Source organism: Balaenoptera physalus, assembly GCF_965194825.1.
Source record: "Balaenoptera physalus genome assembly, chromosome: 10".
In the NCBI taxonomy this organism is placed as follows: Eukaryota; Metazoa; Chordata; class Mammalia; order Artiodactyla; family Balaenopteridae; genus Balaenoptera; species Balaenoptera physalus.
In genome coordinates this window covers 99,102,789-99,108,910 of record NC_138889.1, presented here as the reverse complement: position 1 = coordinate 99,108,910, position 6,122 = coordinate 99,102,789, and the positions used below count along the sequence as shown (strand labels likewise).

The following is a 6,122-nucleotide window of genomic DNA, read 5'->3' as shown; positions in this document are numbered from 1 at the left end:
CGCAGCGCTCTCGGGACTGGCGCGAGCGCCACCGCGCGCGCCCCCGGGTTCCGTGCCGGGGTCTCGTGCGCCCCGCCCCCTGCCCTGCGAGCTCCGCCCTCCCGCGCGCGCTCTCCAAGGTGCTGAAGTCGCCGCCCCGCGGTCGCCGGGTTTGGCCCCGCCCCGCCCTAAATCCCACACCGACTCCTCAGCTCAGTTCCTCCTCCCTCAAAGCCCTCCGTGCCCATGCGGGCTCTGCTCCTCGGGGTGGGCCTAGCGCCTGGGTATCGAATAACTAATGGTGGGTCCCTGGTCCCTAGGACCCTAGTTGACCCCCTCGCTGCAGGCAAAGAGGGCAGTCAGGAAATGAGGGTCATGGAGGAAGGCAGAAAAAGGCGAGTGGGTGTTGGGAGTTGGCTCCTAGAGCAGACAGATTTGGAGTCAGGTGGTGTGAAGTCACAGCCTGGCTCTCCAAGTAAATAGGCGGTGTGGCCTTGCATTAGTGACAAGAGTCCTAAGGTTTGATTTTTCTCATCTGTGAAATGGGGACAATAATGGTCCATCTCACGGTTGTGAGGATGAAATGTAATACAAATGTGTTGTCACTGGAGGCTGGGAACGCCCCACCTCCAGCTGGGAATCAGGGCTAACCCCACCCTGTCCCCTTACCTTGAGGGGACCCTCTGTCCCAAAAACTCTCCCCAGAGGGTCCCCTCACTAAAGATTGACTCAAGCCCCCCTTCAGCCCCAAGCACCTCTAATGGTGAACTGAACCCTTCTTTTTGGCTTCTGACTCTCAGCTTCTCCTCCCTGTGTCAGGACTTTCTTGCTTCCTCCCTCTCCTCATTTAGCAGCTCAGCTGCATTTCCTGCCGAGCACCTCCTCTGTGCACCCAGATGCCCCACAGCCAGTTTCTCACATTCTCAGACTTGGGGCCTGTCCTCCTGCCCCACAGTTGACTTCTTGGGATTCTGCCGGTGGTTTTCCTGCTCCCCCCAGCACCTCTGCCCCTGCTAGGTTTGGGCCATGGTTCCTCCTGGTCTTCTCTCCCCTAAGAGGACTAAGCCTGTGCGCTCTTTCATGGAGCATGGACTTCTGGGTACTCAGGCTGCTGGCCATGGCTAGGCCCCCAGCTTTGGTGGGTCATAGAGCCTCTGGCCAATCCTCACTGGCTTGTCTGGCCAGCTGAGAGAACCACAGAGGTCCTGTCCTTCTGAAGAAGGGGCAGAGCAAACTGCTTCACAGCTGTGGAATCCTATTTGCAAATCTAGACTGCCCACTGGTTGTGCAACCCAGTGGCACGACCCTTCGATTAGCACCCGGAAAGGAGTTGCAGGCACCTGCCCCACAGTAAGCAACCCCCGAGCTCCAGCCCTGAGAACATTTCAATACTTAGAGCCGAAGGCCTTGGCTGCCTCTCTTCTCCCTGCCCCTGGGCCCAGAGGGGACACTTTACCTTTCCTGTCTCGGCTCAGGCTCCTTTCACTACACCCAAACGGTAACCACCTGCTGCTATTTCCTCCCGGGAAAGCAATTTTGCCATAGTGGCTAATAATTGTTCCTTAGAGTGTGTGCCTCTCTACTAGGGAGCCTCCTCAGGTCAGGAGCGTGTGCGTGCGCGTGCGCGTGCGTGTGTGTGTGTAGGAAAACTCCATCTTCCAGAATCTTTTGCTCAAGAACAAAGGTATCTTAGCTTCCGTGGCCAAACCAAAGCCACATTAGAGAGAAGCCAGAAGGGAGAGAGGGAAGGCCAGGCCCAGGTGTCAATGGGAAGGGGGCCATCAGGAGCTTCAAAGCAGAGCTGAGAATGAGACGCGTCCCAGGGTCAAGTTCCTACTTTTCCCCTTTCTCACTCTGTGCAAGGCAGCTTGTGATTTTCTTGGCCTGGCCCGAACCCCATCCCACAAGAATTTGGGGTGTGGGCTAACAAAGCTCTCATGTCCAGTGGTCCAAGACTAGACACCCTCACAGGAAAGCCCATGCACACCGTAGAGAGGGGCCGCTCTGGCCAGATGGCACGCGACAAAGTCAGCATCCAGGCTCTGGGCTCGTCTGTGGGCAGATCTGACTACGTGGCCAGAGCCAGAGGGCTTGCATCCCGTCTGCACCAAGCAGCTGAAGCTTACGTGGCTGAGTTGAGGTAAAGAATGGATTGAGGGCCTGGAGAGGGCCCTGCCATTGACTGATCCCCAGCCTGGGGGGTTTAAGTGGGCCGAGAGGCTGGGTCACTGCAGAACAGCACTCAGGAACCTCATCCTGGCCCTGGCAGGCTCTGTACCATTATGGCCGACTGACCTCCAACTCTGACCAAGCTCTGGAGTCTAGACCACTAGTTGCTCCAGTCGCTCAAGTAGGAGCCTCCCTGATCCTCCATCTCCCATCCACTCCTCCCTGCCACCTCCAAGGCGGGCGAGAGGCTCCTGGTTCAGCAGAACTAAGACGGTCTGGCCTAAGGCTTCATGTGGGCTAAGCCCCACTGCCTCCCAGTCCCCAGACCTCCCACAAAACTGACAACAGCACAACTCTGCTCAGACAGGATCAGACATTTATGAAACACATGAATATTCACAAACTGGGAGAAACACACCTTCCCAGCAATAGAAAATCTCTGTATAAAGTGCATTTGGCCTGCGACCATCTCCTCCCCATGCTGGCCCTTGGATCAGGATTTGGGGCAATGCTCTGCAGGAGCCCCCAGGGACACCTGGGCCAGGAGAGGGGAGGCACGAAGCGATTGTGGAGCTCCAGGCCACTGGATACACCCTCTCCTCACCCTGCCCCTCCCAGCTCCGGAGTGGACGCATGCCAGGGATGGTGGAGACGTAGGGGAAGGTGGTCCTCCCAACTTGTACCTTAGGGAAGAGAACCATCCTTAAGTGGGCAGGAAAAGGGAATCATCCTGACATTTGAAGGTGCTGCTAAATAAATACTGACTCTGGCCCTAAGCCCTCTGGCTTTCTCAGTTTCTCAGACTAGCCCTTCCAGGCTTGCTCTACTCTCCTTCTGGCAATAGCCCCCAATTCTCTTTCCTTTTGGCTGGGGCTAAGGGAACAGTGAAGCCCCCAACCCAATGCTGCAGAAAAAGCCATCACCGGTGCCCTGTTCTCCCCACATGATTATGGGACATTTCTAGTGAGGGTGACAGACATAACAACAGTTGGACTCTAAAGGCAGCTCTCTGGCTGAGAAAGGCTGAGGATGTCTCAGGAAGAAGCCTGTCGATGTGCTGGACAGATGTAGGAGGCAGGGGCCTGACCCAGGGTTCTGGTCCCAGGACAGAGGACAGTGAAGGGCAGGGCTGGGGCCAAGGGAATGAACAGCTCTGAGGCTGGGGAAGGTCACAGGGGAGGTAGAGAGGAGAAGGCCCAGAGGCCAGCTGAATGTTACGTGTGAGAACAACAATCCCAGGAGGAACTGGCCTCTCAGCTACACACACACACACACACACACACACACACACGCTGTGGCTCAAGTGCAGGCCATGGGTGGAAGGAAGACTTGCTCCAGCTGACCGCACAGCCCTCCTTTTCATGGTGTCTTTCTCAGCACAGCCCCGACAGTGGGAGGCTGAGGTGGGAGGTACAGGCTGCCCCTTGAATGCAAGGCCTTGGCTTCTCTGGGTCACACCTCCCACCTGCTGCTTCCAGAAGGCTTGGTGCGCTGGGTGGGATCGCGGCTTGGGTCTTTCCCAACTGTCCCCGGCAGTCCACCTGCCTGGGTCTTTGATGTCCAGCTACTGGGAGAGCTGACGTGGCAGCTTGGTTGCTGACCAGCCCCGGGCAGGCTGAGGAAGCCTTCAGAGCGCAGACTAGAATGACTTCCCTGGCTGGTGCCAGCTGAGCTTGGTGGCACCACCGAGATGCCATGGAGTGTGGCGAGAGGAGCCAGGGGGCTTTCTACCACCAGGAACCTGGCCTCCTCCCGGTGGAGGCACTTGAGTCTCCAGTCAGCTTTGGGGCCGGCTCTCAGCTTCTGGGGAACAGTAGTGAGAGCCGGCCTTCTACTTGTAACCTCAGGTTTTGAGCCCCGAAGAGGGAGATGTTCTTCTCAGCTAACGTCTATGACACTGTGCATGCAGCGCTCCAGTCAGGCACCTGGCTGTACTTCTGCACGATGATGCAAAGCTTCCAGATCTGTCTACAGCCTCGTGCTCAGTCCCAGCTCCCCAAGGAAGAGTCCGGAGAACCCAGTGGCAGGGAATTTTAAAATAAGAAGCCAGGCCAGGTGACTATGCCTGGACACACCCGTCCCCTCCAGCCCGCCCAGGAACTCAGCAGAACCCTAGCTGCCTCTAGAATCCCACACTCTGGACAAGAGCCAGAAATGCTTCGCCCCTGCTCGGCAGTCTGACGTGAGGAAGGAGGGAGGGAGGGAGGGAGGGTTGGGGGGCAGATGCCAGGATCCCAGCTAAGGTCCCACCACTCTTCTATTCAGACAAGGCAGCTGGCTCACAGGGACAGGTCTGGGGTGAAAGTCACTGCCATGACCTCTAGCCTGGTGTCCAGAGGCTGAGGTAAGCTGCTACAGGTACTCCTCCAGCCCAGGCAGCGTTTGGAACCACAAGAGTGTAAACAGACACATGCATACGCAAATAGGCGGGCCACTCCTTCCTCGGCACACGCACGCACGCACACACGCACACGCTTGCTCCATCTCGGGAGGTGATCAGCTGTTCTGCAGGTTGCACTCTGCTGCCACGGTGGCTGCTCGGGCACCCAGGCTTTGCTCACAGAGTCACGGCACTGCAGCTGAAAGAGAAAAACAAGGGCAAAAGGGAGCGTTCAGGAGGCTCTCAGTTGCCCAGGGACACGGCTCCTCCAGCTGCTTCTCTGGGGAACTGGGAAGAGCCCAGAGTAAACTGAACGGGCCACGGTACCTGGGACAAGGTTGTTGCTGGGATGCCAGCGGGTGCCTGAACACTGGCCCTCTGGGGTGCTGACGTGGACAAGCTGTCCCCCGCGGACCCTCTGGGCCTCCTCTGCCCCTTGCCTGAGAGCAGCAGAGGAGGGGGAGAAGGCCACGGACACTCACCTGAGGCCTTGGGTAACACTTGCTCAGATATGACAAGGGCAGTTTCTGAATCAAGGCACAGCGGCTGCTGCCAGAGATGGAGAATCAGAAAAAAATGGCTGGAAGAGAAGCCAGCCGGGACCAGTCATCTTGAAGATGAAGGCAATGACTGAGTTCACAATCAGCCGGTGAGCAAATTTCCACATGAGCAAATTTGCTCATCAGCCGGTGAGCAAATTTCTTCTGACACATGCAACCCTTTTCAGACAAATGTTAAATCTGAAGATTTTATCTGGATGATGATAATTTATCTAGAAGCTGGGAAAAATCAAGAGCAAACGTAGGAGTGGGTACCTGTAGGGGTCAGTACTGAGTGCCTCTTTAAAATATTTTCAACAATTTTCCCTTTAAGCTTGTACTATAATAACCTAGCCATATTTTTTCACTATGAATAAATATATTTGTTAAATATAAAGTGTACATATGTTTATTGAAACATGCTGATTGTGACATATATTTTATACATAGATCTCTCTCTGGCCCCTATTGTTAAGCCAAAGACATGACTATTCTTCTGAAACTGAAAATTTCAGGCTTGAAGAGTATACACAACAGGTCCTCCTACCTACTACCTCCATTTCTCGTGTTTTCTCCACCTTCAGGAATGGGGGAAGATAAAGAGTGCTTTAAGATTCCTTAGAACAAGGGCTCTTACTCTGGGGGTTCCTGGATCCTTAAGGGGTCCAAGGATAGGCTTAAGGGGCAGTCCACGAAGACCAGGAAGAGAAATGTGTACATTTCTCTGTGTGTGCAAATAGGTGCAGTTTTCTGAGAAGAGGCTCCATCCTTCATCAAACTCTTCAAAGCATGGGTAACCCAAAGAGGGTTTAAGAACTGATGCCTAAGCTTAGAAGATAAGGGGGTGAGGTGCAGTCAGGTGGCTATAATAATAACAATTCATTCAGACCTATGCTGACTTGGGTGTGGTCTAGCTATGGGGCAGACTCATGAAGGGAAGTGGCAGTGTCCTGGCCTCAGATAAGCTCCAGTGACCCACGACCCTCTATGATGGGTTCAAAAATCCAAACAGAAAACCAAGGTTTGGAAGAACCAGCTTACCCTTGTCTACAAAG

The 6,122-nt window shown here is 55.0% G+C and overlaps 1 protein-coding gene across 2 annotated transcripts in view; it reads right to left on the bottom strand.

Annotated features, from left to right (window-relative positions):
- Positions 1–2,507: 2,507 nt before the first annotated feature.
- CRY2 (cryptochrome circadian regulator 2) overlaps positions 2,508–6,122 on the bottom strand; it is a 31,810-nt gene continuing 28,195 nt past the window's right edge. For both annotated transcript variants that reach the window (XM_082409570.1, XM_082409571.1), the window contains one exon: positions 2,508–4,727. The gene's annotated coding sequence lies outside the window, so the exon portion shown is untranslated. The remainder of the gene's footprint in view (positions 4,728–6,122) is intronic.